Below are 14,686 nucleotides of genomic sequence, written 5' to 3'. Positions count from 1 at the left end.
CCTGGATTTGCGTGCATATTTATGTTTTTGTAGATGTCAATTATCACCTAAAATGACACTGAATTTAATATTACTGTGCTGCCTGTAGGGATGGCATGTCTTAATATCAAGATGAAAACAATAATTTCATGTATATTGTTGCTGAATTATTTTGCCTGTTGTAACACATAATTCCTTTTGCAAAGTAAATTTGCAATTAAAAGACATTTCCACAGCATAAAAACTTTAGTTTCTTAAGTTTTTCAATAGATTAAAACGTTGATTTGACCTCATGAAAAAGACAGTGCAGTACGAGTTCAACTGTCACTGGCTAATGAGCAAAGAACAGAGGAAGTGAACTCAGCATATAAATAATGCATCTCCATCAAATGAAGACCTTGCTGTACTATGGGAATAAAGGTGTAACAGAGTTTGAAGAGAAAGAGTGGAGGAAGACTTGAATTATCACGTGGAACACATTTTTTTTTTTTTTTTTTAAAGCAGGACAATACATTTCATATCTGCCTTGTTTTAATTTTAGAAAAACAAATTATTACATAGAATAATTTGAATGTTTTTGGTTATGTTCGCCATTGCTTTAATTTAGACTATTCCTTATACATTTTAACTTTATAGTTGTGTTAGGATAGGGTAGGTGTTAGAGATACAGTGGTGTGTATAAAAATTCTTGTTCCTGTCCTGGTAGAGCATTGCTAGCAAAGTCAGGAACATCATGAAACCTTGCGACTACTGCAATGCTGCTTTTTACCTCAGGACATTGGACTGTCTGCTAAGATGACACATGAATGAAGCAACATCTTCTCATTGCCTTCCCACCATTCATATAGCTGCTCTGTATGATGGAGTCTAATATCAAGCTTTGTGGTTGCAGCAAAAAGGTTAAATTAGAAATATAGCTACCTTTGAGTATAGGTTTATTTAAGGAAAGTCTTTAAGCAGTCAGATGACTGTGTGGATAGTCTTAGATTGTGGGTGAAAGTGAAAGAAGGTGAGGCGAAGATGAAAAAATAAAAGATGTGCCTGGAGGAAAAAGAAGAGGAGAAGGAAGAAAAAAAAAAAGAAGGGAAAAAGGAAGATGAGAAGGAAGGAAAAAAAGAGGAAAAGGTGAAAAATGTAAAGAGAGAACACAAAGTCCATATGAAGTTGACATTAATAATGTAACCTAAAATAATTCTAAAAATACAACACAATTAAATCAAAATAGAATATATACTTGTTTCTTAATGTTTCATTTTCTTCCGTCTCCTTGATTTTTTATCATTGAATCATGTGTTATAGTAATTTATGTTTGAGCCTTAAATATTTAGATTATAAATCATTACATTTCATGGTATATAGACACTCATTAAATTTTTAAAATATGTACAAATATGGTAATAAAATTTGATGCAAAGACAAAAATTTTAAGAGTTAATATGTGAAATTTATTGTCAAAAAAGCAGCTTATTGCCTTCTAAGGGGTTAGATGAAAAAATAAGTAAAAACAAGATATGTAGGTTTCAATAAATACCAATTAACACTTGATTCTGATAATCATTTTTAAAATGTTATTTAACATTCCAAGTAATCATCAATAAAATTAAAAACAACATATAATTTATATTTAACACATGGGAGAATGTAAAAGTAGAAAAAATGTAGTCTATTCAGAAAAAGTTGACTGAAATAAGATAAAATATATGAATTATAATATGAATGAGATTAATGTCTTCATTAAAATACATAGTAATTGTTCAAGTCAAACATTTAAAAGAATATGACCACATGCTGTTTACAGGAGATGCTTGAAAAACAAAGTAATTAAACATATAAATATTTTAAACAAGCATAAACTATTAAAAAGGGAATGCGTATTAGTAGTAATAATATCAAATGGGTAAGGCTATTTTATCTTGGCTGCAGTTTAAATCAAAGGATCACTGAAATATGAATAAGAGTTCTTAAAAAGTAATCTGACAAAGGATTAATGTGTAAAACCTGAATAAAAGAAATCAAAACCAGAAGCTCTATAGTATACATATAGAAAAAATGCCTTTGTTAAAGACAATGAAACACCTATAATACAAGTCAAATATGCTGAACAAGAAATGTAAATATTTTATTATAAATGGTTTCTCAAATCCACAGAGAAAAACATGATTTTGTGAGAGGTAATCATTTGAAAATAAAATCAACTCATACCTGTTTTCAAGCAACTTACAATATAAATTCAATTTAGTATGAATTAATGATCTAAAGTCATCAAATAATTTGAGGATAAACTACACATAATATTAGACTCTAGGAAATTCACAATAAGCATTTGTCATATTAAAACTCCTGGGCCTTTTTTCACTAGTGAGGCTTGCTTTTCTGTATGATCATAGAATATTCTTCCACATGATAATATCGTATTAACATGGAACTAAAATTTTGCTGAAATAACTTTGGCAAGTGCTATGCTAGAGACAAAGCTGATTACTGTCATTATTATTCATTAATTTTTGGAAGACGCAGCTAATGCTATAAAACAAAATTTTAAAATTTATAGATTTTGAAATAAATACTGCCCAAGTCATTGTTGGTTTGTAGATAATAAGTACCTACCTGAGAAACCCAAGAGGATCAACTGAAATTCTTTTTTATGTCCTTCCATCTTTTATTTTAGGTTCAAGGGGTTCATGTGTAGGTTTGTAACATGGGTAAATTGCTTGTCACTGGGGCCTAGTGTGCAAGTGATTTCATCACCCAGGTAGTGAGCATAATATCCAAGAGGTAGTTTATCCATCCTCACGCTCCTCCCACCCTCCACACTCAAGTAGGCCCAAGTGTCTATTGTTCCCTTCTTTGTGTCCATGTGTACTCAACATTTAGCTCACATTTATAAGTGAGAACATGTGATATTTGGTTTTCTGTTCCTGAGTTAATTCACTTAGGATAATAATCTCCAGCTGCATTCATGTTGCTGCTAAGAACGTGATTTCATTCTTTTTTATGGCTGTGTAGAATGCCACGGTGTATATGTACACTTTTTCTTTATCTAGTCCACTGTTGATGGGCATCTCAGTTGATTCCATGTCTCTGCTATTGTAAAAAGTGTTGCAATGAACATATGTATGCATTTGTCTTTATGGTAGAACAATTTATATTCCTTTGGGTGTATATCCAATAATGGAAACTACTGCATCTGTTTTAAGTTTTCTGATAAATCTCCCAACTGCTATCTACAGTAGCTGAAATAATACACATCCCCACCAACAGTGTACAAGCGTTCCCTCTTCTCTGCAACCTTGCCAACATCTGTTATTTTTTGTGAGACAGTATCTTATTATAGTTTTGATTTGCATTTCTCTGATGATTAGTGATGTTGAGCATTTTTTCATATGCTTGTTGGCCACATGTATGTCTTCTTTTGAGAAATGTCTGCTCGTGTTCTTTGTCCATTTTTTAAATAGGATTGTTGTTTTCTGCTTGTTGCTTTCTGAAATTCTACTGGACCTAATGCGTGAATTATATTAAATTTTTTAAAAATAAAATCAATATACAAAATCAATATCATTTTTATATACCAAAAATAAATAATTAGAAAATCTGATAAACATGTTTTATTCATGATATATCACTGGAATTAAACTTTGGAGGAAATCTTGAGAACTCTCATATTAAAATAAATAATAATTTTTACAAAACTACGTTTAAAGGCATTCCAGGTATTAACAAAACCTTACTGTAGCAACAAATTTCTAAAATCCTATTCTAATTCTTCCTCACCCATGCATGCCTAGTTCACTGAAATTAACACGAGGCATTTAAAGAAAAGATATTCATTAGATTGAGTAAACTTCCCTCAAGTTTCTTCCACCAGAAAAGGAAGATTTATCTTTCATTGCAATCGGTCAAAGGAGTAGGGTCTTGATATGGTTTGGATTTGTGTCCCCCATCAAATCTCATGTCAAATTGGAAAAGGGGCCTGGTGGGAGGTACTTGGATCATGGGGGTAGATTTCCCCCTTGCTGTTTTCATGATAGTGAGTGAGTTCTCATGAGATCTGTTGGTTTAAAAGTTTGTGGCACATCCTCCTTGGTTCTCTCTCTCTCTCCTGCTCTGTCATGGTAAGATGTGCTTGCTTCTCCTTTGCCTTCTGCTGTGATTATAAGTTTCCTGAGGCCTCACAACCATGCTTCCTGTACAGTCTGCTGAATTGTGAATCAATTAAACCTCTTTTCTTCATAAATTACCCACTCTCAACTATGTGAGAATGGGTAATTTAGACTAATACAGGTCTAAATATTTACTCATTTATTTTTATTTTACTTAAGGACCATAGTTCAATAATTCAAACCATGTTTTTCTTGGCTAAGTTGTACTGCCTGGTAAAACTTGTCATTGATTTATAATATATTTTGAGCCAGAACATTATACTTCCTAAAATTTCCATAGGCAATATGACTTTTGTATTTCTTTTCCAAAAGCAAAAAAACCCATAATATATTGCAGAGGGAAATCCATAATCAGTAGGGCCATTTCTGCCTTATTTTTATTTTCACCAAAGTTAAACAGCTTAAAATTTTCTTGTAAATTTAACCAAAATTCAAACATAATTTTATAAGCAAAACTTGACAAAATGATTATAATATATGTTTAGAAGAATAATTAAGGAATAACTGAAGAGTATTTTGAAGAATAACTAAACAAGCTTTGAAAAATAAGGGTATTAACATTAATACTTATGGCTGGGTGTGGTGGCTCATGCCTGTAATCCCAGCACTTTGGGAGGCTGAAGTGGGCAGATCACTTGATGTCAGGGGTTCGAGGCCAGCCTGGCCAATATGGTGAAACTCCATCTCTACTAAAAATACAAAAATTAGCCAGGTGTGGTGGCACACACCTCTAATCTCAGCTACTCAAGAGGCTGAGGCAGGAGAATCACTTGAACCAGGGAGGTGGAAGTTGCAGTGAGCTGAAATCACACCACTGTACTCCAGCCTGGATAGCAGAGTGATACTCCATCTCAAACAAAACAAAGCAAAACCAAACCATTAATAGTTTAACAGTATTCAACAGAACAAGCAGGTTAGTGAAAATAATAGGACTTGAAATAGAACCATGTATGTAGAGAACCTAACTATATAATAATATTGATCTCTCAAGTCAGATAGAGGAAAGAATAAAATGCTGAATAAGTACTGTTGGATCAACTTGTTAGCCATTTGGGAAAACAGTACCTATGACACCTCGTATCTTAGTCATAAACATAAAAGTTACACAAATTAAATTATTTTCAAAGAGAGCATAATCAATTATAAGGTATGATGTCATAAACTCATAGGCTGTGTGTTCAGTGGTTTTATAACTGGCTGTTTTATTTTTAGAGAACATGTATAAAATAAATAAACACAAATGCATGCACAGGTTGTGGTCTTTTATTAAGTGTGACACCTAAGGCTGTGGCATTGTACACAGTTGTACAATTTTATGTTGAAGTCAAGTGCAAGCCCAAAGCTGAAATACACACTTGTGAACTACAACCTTCCTAATCAATGACTCTATCATAAGAACTTCAAATATGTGGTTTATTGTGAAAGTAGCAAAACAAATGGATCAACTTAGATACTCAAATCCATCATTGTTGCTCCAATGTGTTCATATTTTAAGATATTGTAGGACAAATTTTGTGTTTAATTAAACAAGTAATAACTTCACAAGCTTCAGTAGCCTCATCCATATAATACAAATAATAAAACCTTCCTCATTGAAATTAAATAAAATTGCGTATATAAAACACAGTGGCATGTAGTAAGCACTTAAATATTAATTTTCTTCTATTTCCCTGTTACTTGAATGCCTGTGAGTGAACACGTACCACACAGTAAGATTAGGTTAATCTGAGTATGACCCATGCAAATAATGGGATTTAAATCTTTGATATGGGACAAATGGAAGTTAATGAAGTCATATTTTTGTCCTTTTGTTGATATTAAATTATTACAACAATTAACCCAAAGAACCCGCACAAAGAGTTATTTCAAATGCAACTTGGGGAGATGCCCACATCCAACATTTCATTTTGTTTTCCTACAGCTCTCACCTGAATGCTCTAGCTTATTGAGAAGAATGTTGAAAATTCAAAAGTTAGAACATTCACTTTTGTATTTCTGTGCACCCAGTTTTGTTTTAACACAAAACTAAACAACATATCAAATCGTTATTGCCTAATGGTCCTGCTTTAGTCCTTCACAAATGCTGTTCTCTCTTCTTGCAGCATTCTTTCGACTCTGTCTCTCTCCTCAGTCTAGCCACCCGAATCCTACTTAACCTGAAGTTTTCACTTAGACATGGTTTTGCTGGGATATCTTTTGTGATTCCACCAAACAGGGGTAATAGGTTCACCCCTTTTATGTACTTCCACAGCATATTGAACTTCCCATCCCATTTCTCAAATTGCATTCAAATTACTTTCCTTATATATCTGAAGTATTGATATGTGCTAGGCAGTAAGCTCCCTGAGAACAGAAACCTCCTTTATTGATTAACATTGTGTCTCTAAAGGTGTGCATAATACAGGGTACAATATAGGTATTCAATTAATATTTTTTGAATTGAGGCTAATTAGGAAAAGAAAATGACTAACTTTGGGATTCAATTCAACATAAAATCTAGAAAGAAAAGTGTGTAAATCTAAACTATTAATTCAGCACAGCATTTGAGAGCCTGCTATGAATTTTAAGCTATTAATTACATTCATTCTCTGTAATGAGGATTTGCAGTTCTGAAGAAAAGCTAAATGATGCCTTGTGAAAAACATTCATTGCTCTGTAACTGTTTAATGAATAGTTTTATCACCAGCAAAATTATCAGCTTATGATATATGGAATCAAATCTTAGACTATCCTGTGATCCCTTACAAACAACACTCAGGAGCCTCCAGAAGTATTATACTCAAGTTTTCATGCTTTTTAGTAACAGAGATTAGCATAGCAGGATGAAACAAAACCAACCAGAAAGACACAGAGGTGGAGAATAATCTATCAGGAAGCCATGGACCAGAAACAGTAGTGTTTGAAGGGCAGTTGTTCAGATCTTGGCTGAACAAAACCTTGTCTTTAAAAGAGATTTGATTGTTGCAGAACAAATGATTTTTAGCTTTTCCAAAACTTGAGTATGTTTGATTTCTGATTTAGGACACAAATGACACTATATTTAGATTATTGCAAAAAATTCAAGAAAGAATATTAAGAGAATTAGAAAAACACTCTGTGACCACTGGACTTCAGGCCCATGGATCATCACTCTCAGTCACTTTGTGTTTTGTCTATGTAGGGAATAAAGCTGTTGAAATATTGGACTAATCTAGCAGGTGTTTTTTGCTGTTTCAGTTGACATACCAGTTTTAGACAATTGTATATAAAATTTTCTATAAGCACTGCATGTATTTCGCTGTGATTGTCCTTTTCTATATTTGTAATTTGTGAAGATAGATGGTAAAATTAAAAGTTGAATTTTTTGTACTTGGACTTATCCTCTTCATTTTATATATGCCATATTAAAGCAAGTTGTCACTGAAATATTGAGGCAAAATAATAAAATTGAATATACAGTTGGAAAAATGCTATCAAACATGAAATGTTTATGATTTTAACATCAATTAAAGAAGAAAATGAACAAGTGACCAGGCAAGTTCAATATCGCTTAAGTGCAATTTCAGGTGTGTTAAATATCTATTAACCATGAGATGGATGTTACTAAGTCATTATCTGTAAAACAAAATTCTACTGTTTTGCTGTTCACCTCATTTATTGACATTGGTCAACATTTTCTGAATTAAAATTTTCTGAATTAAAATTTCAAGAACCACATTTCTATGTGGTTCTTGAGAGGAAAAAAAATCAAGAGAAGATTTTCTTTACGCCTTTTGAAGCTTGTAATCTAATTAGGAACATTTTAAATACTAAAACTGATTTTTGGTAATTTAATTTGCTATTACTATGGATTATTGCAGATTACCCTAGTAGACTGCAGCTTAACAGCCAAGGAAAGAATAAGTAGGACAGAAAAAGTCAGGTGGTTTCAAGGATAAAAGTCTTCCCAAAGAAGATGAAGTTTACACTATGAGTATTAGATAATATACTCTCCATTGCAAGAAACAGAAAGTCCCACTTGGATACAAAAATAAAGGGAATTCATTGGCTCCTGTAACAAGAAAGTTCAAAGGTAGATCTGGCTTCTGAAAAGAATTGATCCTGGGATACAAAATGTCATCAAGGTCTGGCTCCATTTGTTTGTATCCTTTTGGGTCTGTTGCCTTCAGCAAGTTGGCATCATATTCAGGCACCTCTCTTTTGGAAACAACAATGATTACAGAATTCCAAACTTCAAACACTCTTCTCACTCTCCAGAGGCTGAGTTATCCTGGGAAAATCTCTGAATGAATTACTGTGGCTAGTGAGTATGGAGTGCATATGCCCCATCCCTGACTTTGAGAGAGAAGTAAACCTCTCAGAAGCTTCTATATCTCGAATGCAAACAAGATGCTAATAGGAAAGGGAAAGGGGAAAATTGGTGCTGAGAAGGCAACCCATAAACATTGGCTGCACTTGGCTTTGAATATACAGACTTATATTCTAGTATCTAACCTGTAAGATTAGATTCCAGGCAGAAGGAGTGATGTGGCAATCAGTAAGCTGTATTGGATCATGGAGATGATTTTTAGCCAACATGTAAAGAAATAGTTACATATCGATGAATTATGTGATAGAAAACTTTTATATGGTCTTGAAGATTAGCTTAAAGATGCTAAGTTTAGAAGTTATATCATGTAATGGATAACCTAGTATAAAATTTGCCCATTGAGACTAATCATTCTCCCCCTTCACCTGCTCTTCATGGCTATAGTAGCCAGGAAAACCTACTCCAAAGATACGAGCAAAATTACCAAGACCCTTGTAATTATGGATACAAAAAGCAATAGTCTTTGGGGTGGCTGAAGTTACCTGAGTGCAGATGTTGTAGACTAGGAAATTAAGTATAGTTTTCTTGGTACGCATTGTAACCATATTGGTAGTTTCATGTGCAATTTCTAAAACTCCCACTATGGAAGAACTGTCATGGAACAGATCTCCTCTTGGCATAGCCATACACAGTTTGAGTTGTTGATGTTCACAGCTGGCAATAATTTTAAGACTGAGCAATACAGAATTTGTTGACGTTAGGTTCTGTATTCCAGGGTAATTATCTTCTTGAAATCAAATTAGAACATGCTTCTGTGACAGGTAGAAGGCCTTTGGTTGAAAAGAATACACAGTCTCCCTATCATCTAAGATGGTCTCCTGAAACAGAAATAAGGTCTAAGGATATGTGTTATACCCTGTTGGGGGAAAACAGATATAAGTTTTCTTGTTATATCCTGTTTTATTCTGGACTAGGAACTGTGCATAGTCAAAGTATTCCCACTGGTTGGGAGTAATTTGGTTTTTATCTCATTCTGAAAGCATTGGAAATGGATGGGGAGAAGGCCTGATGAGAATTACTGAGGAAGTCTCTTAGCCTATGTGCTCTGAGAGTAGTGACATCCTGTGGTCCTTGTAAATACTTCTCCGTTTGCACTTTACCTTCATTTTACCCAAATCTTTAGTAAAAACTATGTATCTGAAATATATAGTTTCATCTCTGCTGAACCATAGGAAATAAAAATGGGCATATAGCTTATGCCAGGCCAGTGCTAAGAAAACCAATAAACATTCAGGGATCATTCTGACTAATCCTTCGATGCCAGAGCAGTGGTCTAGAGGTGGCCCCCAGTTGGGGACAGCTGTGCAAAATGGAGGCCTAGTCTTATGAGGGTCAATAGCAGCATTGGAGGCAGTGGGGCCACCTGGTGGAGACACTGGAGAGATTGAAATATTCCAGAGTACGATAAAACACTCAGAAATATTCCTGAGTAGAAACAAGGCTTTCTGAAGGGACATAAGTAATTGGGACATTCTGCTGGGGATTATTAAACCAAAATGTAATTTATATCATACTCAAAGGCTGGCAAGGTAAGGACATTTGACTAATATTATAAGGAGCCAGGGTAATAATAGTATAAAAACAGTATTGGAGGAGCATCATATAATACTATTAGTCATGTATAAGGTAGATCAGAAGGCAGAATAAACTAAAGATCGGGGACTGGTGGAAGAGTGAATGAGAAATAAATACCTGTAATGGGTTTTCAATTCCTTTGTTTCAAAAGAATCTGCGAGCTTTAGGGTTGAATAAAAACGTGCTTTGTGTGTGGCATGACCCAATGGTAGTTGAAAATAAAATAGTTGAGTTTGGAAAATAAAAATAAATTAGAGAATAAGTTCTAAGGTCTAGATCCCTTTTCCATTTCTTGTCCACCACAGTTCAGTTTAGATCTGAAAGTCACACTGAGTCCCCTCTTTCAAGAACATTGGCATGATTCACTAACACCACCATTTAATTTGATCTCTCTTTACTTAGAAGCAAAGTTTGATCAGAAAAACAAAACTGAATGTTTCCTTATACTGGCCATGTTTGTACTGCTTAAACTATGGAAGTAATTTTAGGAGACACACAGAGCATCCAACACCATTTCCCTTCCTTCCCTCCCTCCCTGCCCCCTCCCTCTCTTTCTCTCTCTCTCTTTTCCTTCCTTCCTTCCTTCCTTCCTTCCTTCCTTCCTTCCTTCCTTCCTTCCTTCCTTCCTTCCTTCCTTCCTTCCTTCTTCCTTCCTTCCTTCCTTCCATCCTTCTTTCCTTCCTTCCTTCCCTCCCTCCCTCCTTCCCTCTCTCTCTCTTTCTCTCTCTCTCTCTTTCTCTCCCTCTCTCTCTTTCTCTTTCTGTCTTTCTTTTTTCTTTCTTTCTTTCTTCAGTGTCTCACTCTGTCATCAGGCTGCAGTGCAGTGGCACAATCTTGGCTCACTGCAACTTATGCCCCCAGGTTCAAGCAATTCTCGTGCCTCAACCACCCAAGTATCTGGGACTATAGGCATGTGCCACCATGCCCAGCTAATTTTTGTATTTTCAGTAGAGATGGGGTTTTTCCATGTTGCCCAGGATGGTCTCAAACTCCTGGCCTCAGGTGATTCAGCCACCTCGGCCTCCTAAAGTGCTCCAAAATCATCTCTTTCTCCAGTTGTATTTTGATGGGTATGATGAACTTGGGCACAATAAATTATATTTCTAAATGTCAAGTTGTATCTGTCTCTCTTAATAGGAAACAAAAACCTAAATAAAACAGTTTATATTTCCCATGGAATAATTGTATTAGACCCTAAAGGGTTTTTTAAACATTAAATTAATTAAAACAATTTCCAAACTGAAAGATAAAATTTTATGTATTTATCATGTACAACATGATGCTTTGATATATAGAGTGTGGAATAACGAAATTAGCAAATTAACGTGTTACATCACAGTTATTTTGTAGTGAGAACACTAAACATCCACTCTCTTAGTGTATTTCAAGAATAAAATCTATTACCTATAGTCACCGTGTTGTATAATATATCCCTTGGGTTTATTCCTTCTGTCTAATTAAAATCTGTACACTTGGAACAATATCTCTCGAACCCCTTACTTCACCTCAACTACCCTAGCTCCTTATAATCACCATTCTACTCTCTATTTCTGTGAGATCAACTTTTTAAGATTCCACATATGGAGATATGTTGGGGTCCGCGTGTTTCCTAAACAAAGGAATGAACACACAAGACAATACAAGACAAGACAAACATGGCGGCTGCCCAGAATGGCGCACTCTGCTTTATTTTATACAGTCGTTTGTGGAATGTTGCCAAGTCACAAAACACATTGTTGTTTTTCTGACCTTTCCCTGACTTTCTGGATTTTCAAGATGTTTACACATAAACAAGCCCCCAGGGTCTGCCGTTTGCAGCTGGCTCCTTTGTCCTCCCTGCAAATAGGAAGGAACACCCTGCTTCATTTACAAGAGCAGGACTTACCGGGAACGTCTGATTTGCTAGCAGGTAGTCCTCTACAGAGATATATTAGTCTGTTTTCATAATGCTATAAAAAACTGCCTGAGATTGGGTAATTTATAAAGGAAAGAGGTTTAAGTGACTCCCAGTTCAGCGTGGCTGGAGAGGCCTTAGGAAACTTACAATCATGGTGGAAGGCAAAGGGGAAGCAAGGCACTTTCTTCACAGGGTGGCAAGAAGGAGCAGAACCAAGTGAAGTGGGAAAGCCCCTTCCCTTATAAAACCATCAGATCTCATGAGAACTCACTCACTATCATGAGAACAGCATGGGGGAAACCACTCCTATGATTCAATTACCTCCACCTGGTGTCTCCCTTGGCACATTGGGAATATGACTGTTATAATTCAAGATGAAAATTGGATGGGGGTAGAAAGCCTAACCATATCAGGAGATCATGCAGTTTATCTCTCTGTACTTTGCTTATTTCACTCAACATAATTTTAATATGTATGTTAAATTGTGTCTTAAGTGTTGTTTAGTAAGTTCAGTGCTGAACCAGAGGGAGAACTAAAGATTTAGGTGGCTTTGCTATGATAAGATGACAGAAATTTGATGTGCGGTGTTAGCTAAGGTTTAATATTACCAAATACTTTTGACACATTTTGAATTACTGGTTAATTCACAGCTGCCCATGTGCTTCATTAGCTAGAGAATATTTAGCTCCAATTTCAGAGATCATTTTCAGTTTTAGTAATTATAATCCCTCCATAATTTAATTTTGATCGTTTGTCTGTGGGTCCATGACACAGAAAAATGGACAAAATATTGTGTGCAATTATAGTTAAGTGACTTTTAAATAATGTAAAACACAGTGGAAAGTTAACACATTTTCAAATAGGAGAAATCCTTGCGTTATTATTATAAGAGTTTTGTTTTTTTAATTAGCCTAAAGTCATTAAGAATTTCTGATAACATGCTTTTTTCAAATACTACTTCTTTAGAAGAATTCAAATTATTTTTGCTAAATATCTTTATTAATGATCTAATCTTAAATTATTTAAGTTGCTAAGTGATAGTAGATAAGTTAGTGGTTTCCTATTTCCTCTAATGCTAAAGTTAAGGGTGATAAAAGATATTTCAAAGTACTTAAACTTTAAATTGTGCGGGAACATTTTTTTGAACAGCTTGACAATATTGTATATTCATAAAATAGCTCTTTAAAAAACAAATTTGAATATTTCTTTTGCTAACTACTTTTGTGACTTATATTTGGGAAATGTTTGGAAAATTCAATAAAAGCAAACATTACTATAAACAAGTTTCACATAAAACTTGGTAGCATAATTATTAGAGGTAAAGTTTTTCTCCTTTCTCTTTTTCCTTCTCTCCTCTTCCTATTAATGGAAATAACTCCATTTGGATTGAGAAATAAAAATGCCAGTCTACTACAACATTATAGTGTAGAGTTTATCTTAGATATATGACAGTTTTTTAGCTCTTGCCATGTGGAAATGAAGAGAAAGGCATGGATGATAATTTCCTTGAGGGCAAGGTGCCTATTATAATCTCTGTGCTAATACAGTAGAGCGTAATAGTCACTTCTATTGTGAACTCAAGTAAAATATCTGCATAAAAATGACCCTGAACCTTTCTTCTGATTGCTGGTTTATACCTAAGAAACAGTTTAGGCCAGGCGTTGTGGCGTACACCTGTAATCACAGAAGTATGGGAGGTCAAGGAGGGCGGATCATGAGGTCAGGAGATCAAGACCATCCTGGCTAACACGGTGAAACACTGTCTCAACTAAAAATACAAAAAAAAAAAAAAAAAATTTAGAATTTCAGGATTCCTTGACTCCTTTTATGACATTAGTTAATTTCATAGTATTTTTCTTGATCATTCAGATTAGTTATGATGTCCATTATTTCTCATTGTCTTCTGTTAATACTTTATGTCTTTTCTAATATAACCATGCAGTTTCCTGGACTTAGCATCTGGAAATAAATTTCAAAATTTTGAAGTGATTTTCCACCATTTTTTTTAAGAAACATATTAAAGTTGACTTTTAAGTGGAGTTTAATTTCTTTCTGTGACAGAAGACCAATTAAGTTATCCTAAGACAATGAATGTGAACAAGTACTTTTCAAAAGAAGACATACTTGCAGCCAACAATCATATGAAAAAAAGCTCTACATCACTGATTATTAGAGAAATGCAAATCAAAATCATAGTGAGTACCATTTCACACCAATTAGAATGGCTACTATTAAAAAGTCAAAGAGATTTCAATGACAAAGGAATGCTTACACATTGTTGGTCAGAATGTAAATTAGTTAACCACTGTGGAAGACAGTGTGGTAATTCTTCAAAGACCTAAAAACAGAAATACCATTCAACCCAGCAATCCCATTAGTAGGTACCTACCAAAATCAATATAAATTTTTCTGTTATAAAGACACCTGCATATGTATGTTCATTGTAATACTATTTGCAATAGCAACGACATAGAATCGACCTAAATGTCCATCAGTGATAGACTGGATAAAGAAAATATGGTACATATACAATGGAATATTACACAGCCATAAAAAATGAATAAGATTATGCTCTTTGCAGGAACATGGATGGAGCTGGAGGCCATTATTCTTAGCAAACTAATGCAGGAAAAGAAAACCAAATGCACCATATTCTCATATATAAGTGGGAGCTAAATTATGATTACACATGGACACATAGAGGGGAACAACACACATTGAGGCCTA

The 14,686-nt window shown here is 34.5% G+C and overlaps 1 long non-coding RNA gene across 1 annotated transcript in view; it reads left to right on the top strand.

Moving 5' to 3' along the window:
- Positions 1 to 14,686, top strand: part of LOC115897724 — a 171,934-nt gene that overhangs the window by 113,142 nt on the left and 44,106 nt on the right. The window contains exon 3 of the long non-coding RNA XR_004057509.1: positions 3,435 to 3,484. This is a non-coding gene — a long non-coding RNA (uncharacterized LOC115897724). The remainder of the gene's footprint in view (positions 1 to 3,434; positions 3,485 to 14,686) is intronic.

The sequence above is a fragment of the Rhinopithecus roxellana genome, chromosome 5 (assembly GCF_007565055.1).
Source record: "Rhinopithecus roxellana isolate Shanxi Qingling chromosome 5, ASM756505v1, whole genome shotgun sequence".
NCBI classification, from domain to species: Eukaryota; Metazoa; Chordata; class Mammalia; order Primates; family Cercopithecidae; genus Rhinopithecus; species Rhinopithecus roxellana.
The sequence above is the reverse complement of the archived record's forward strand: the minus strand, read 5'-3'. Positions and strand labels throughout refer to the sequence as shown.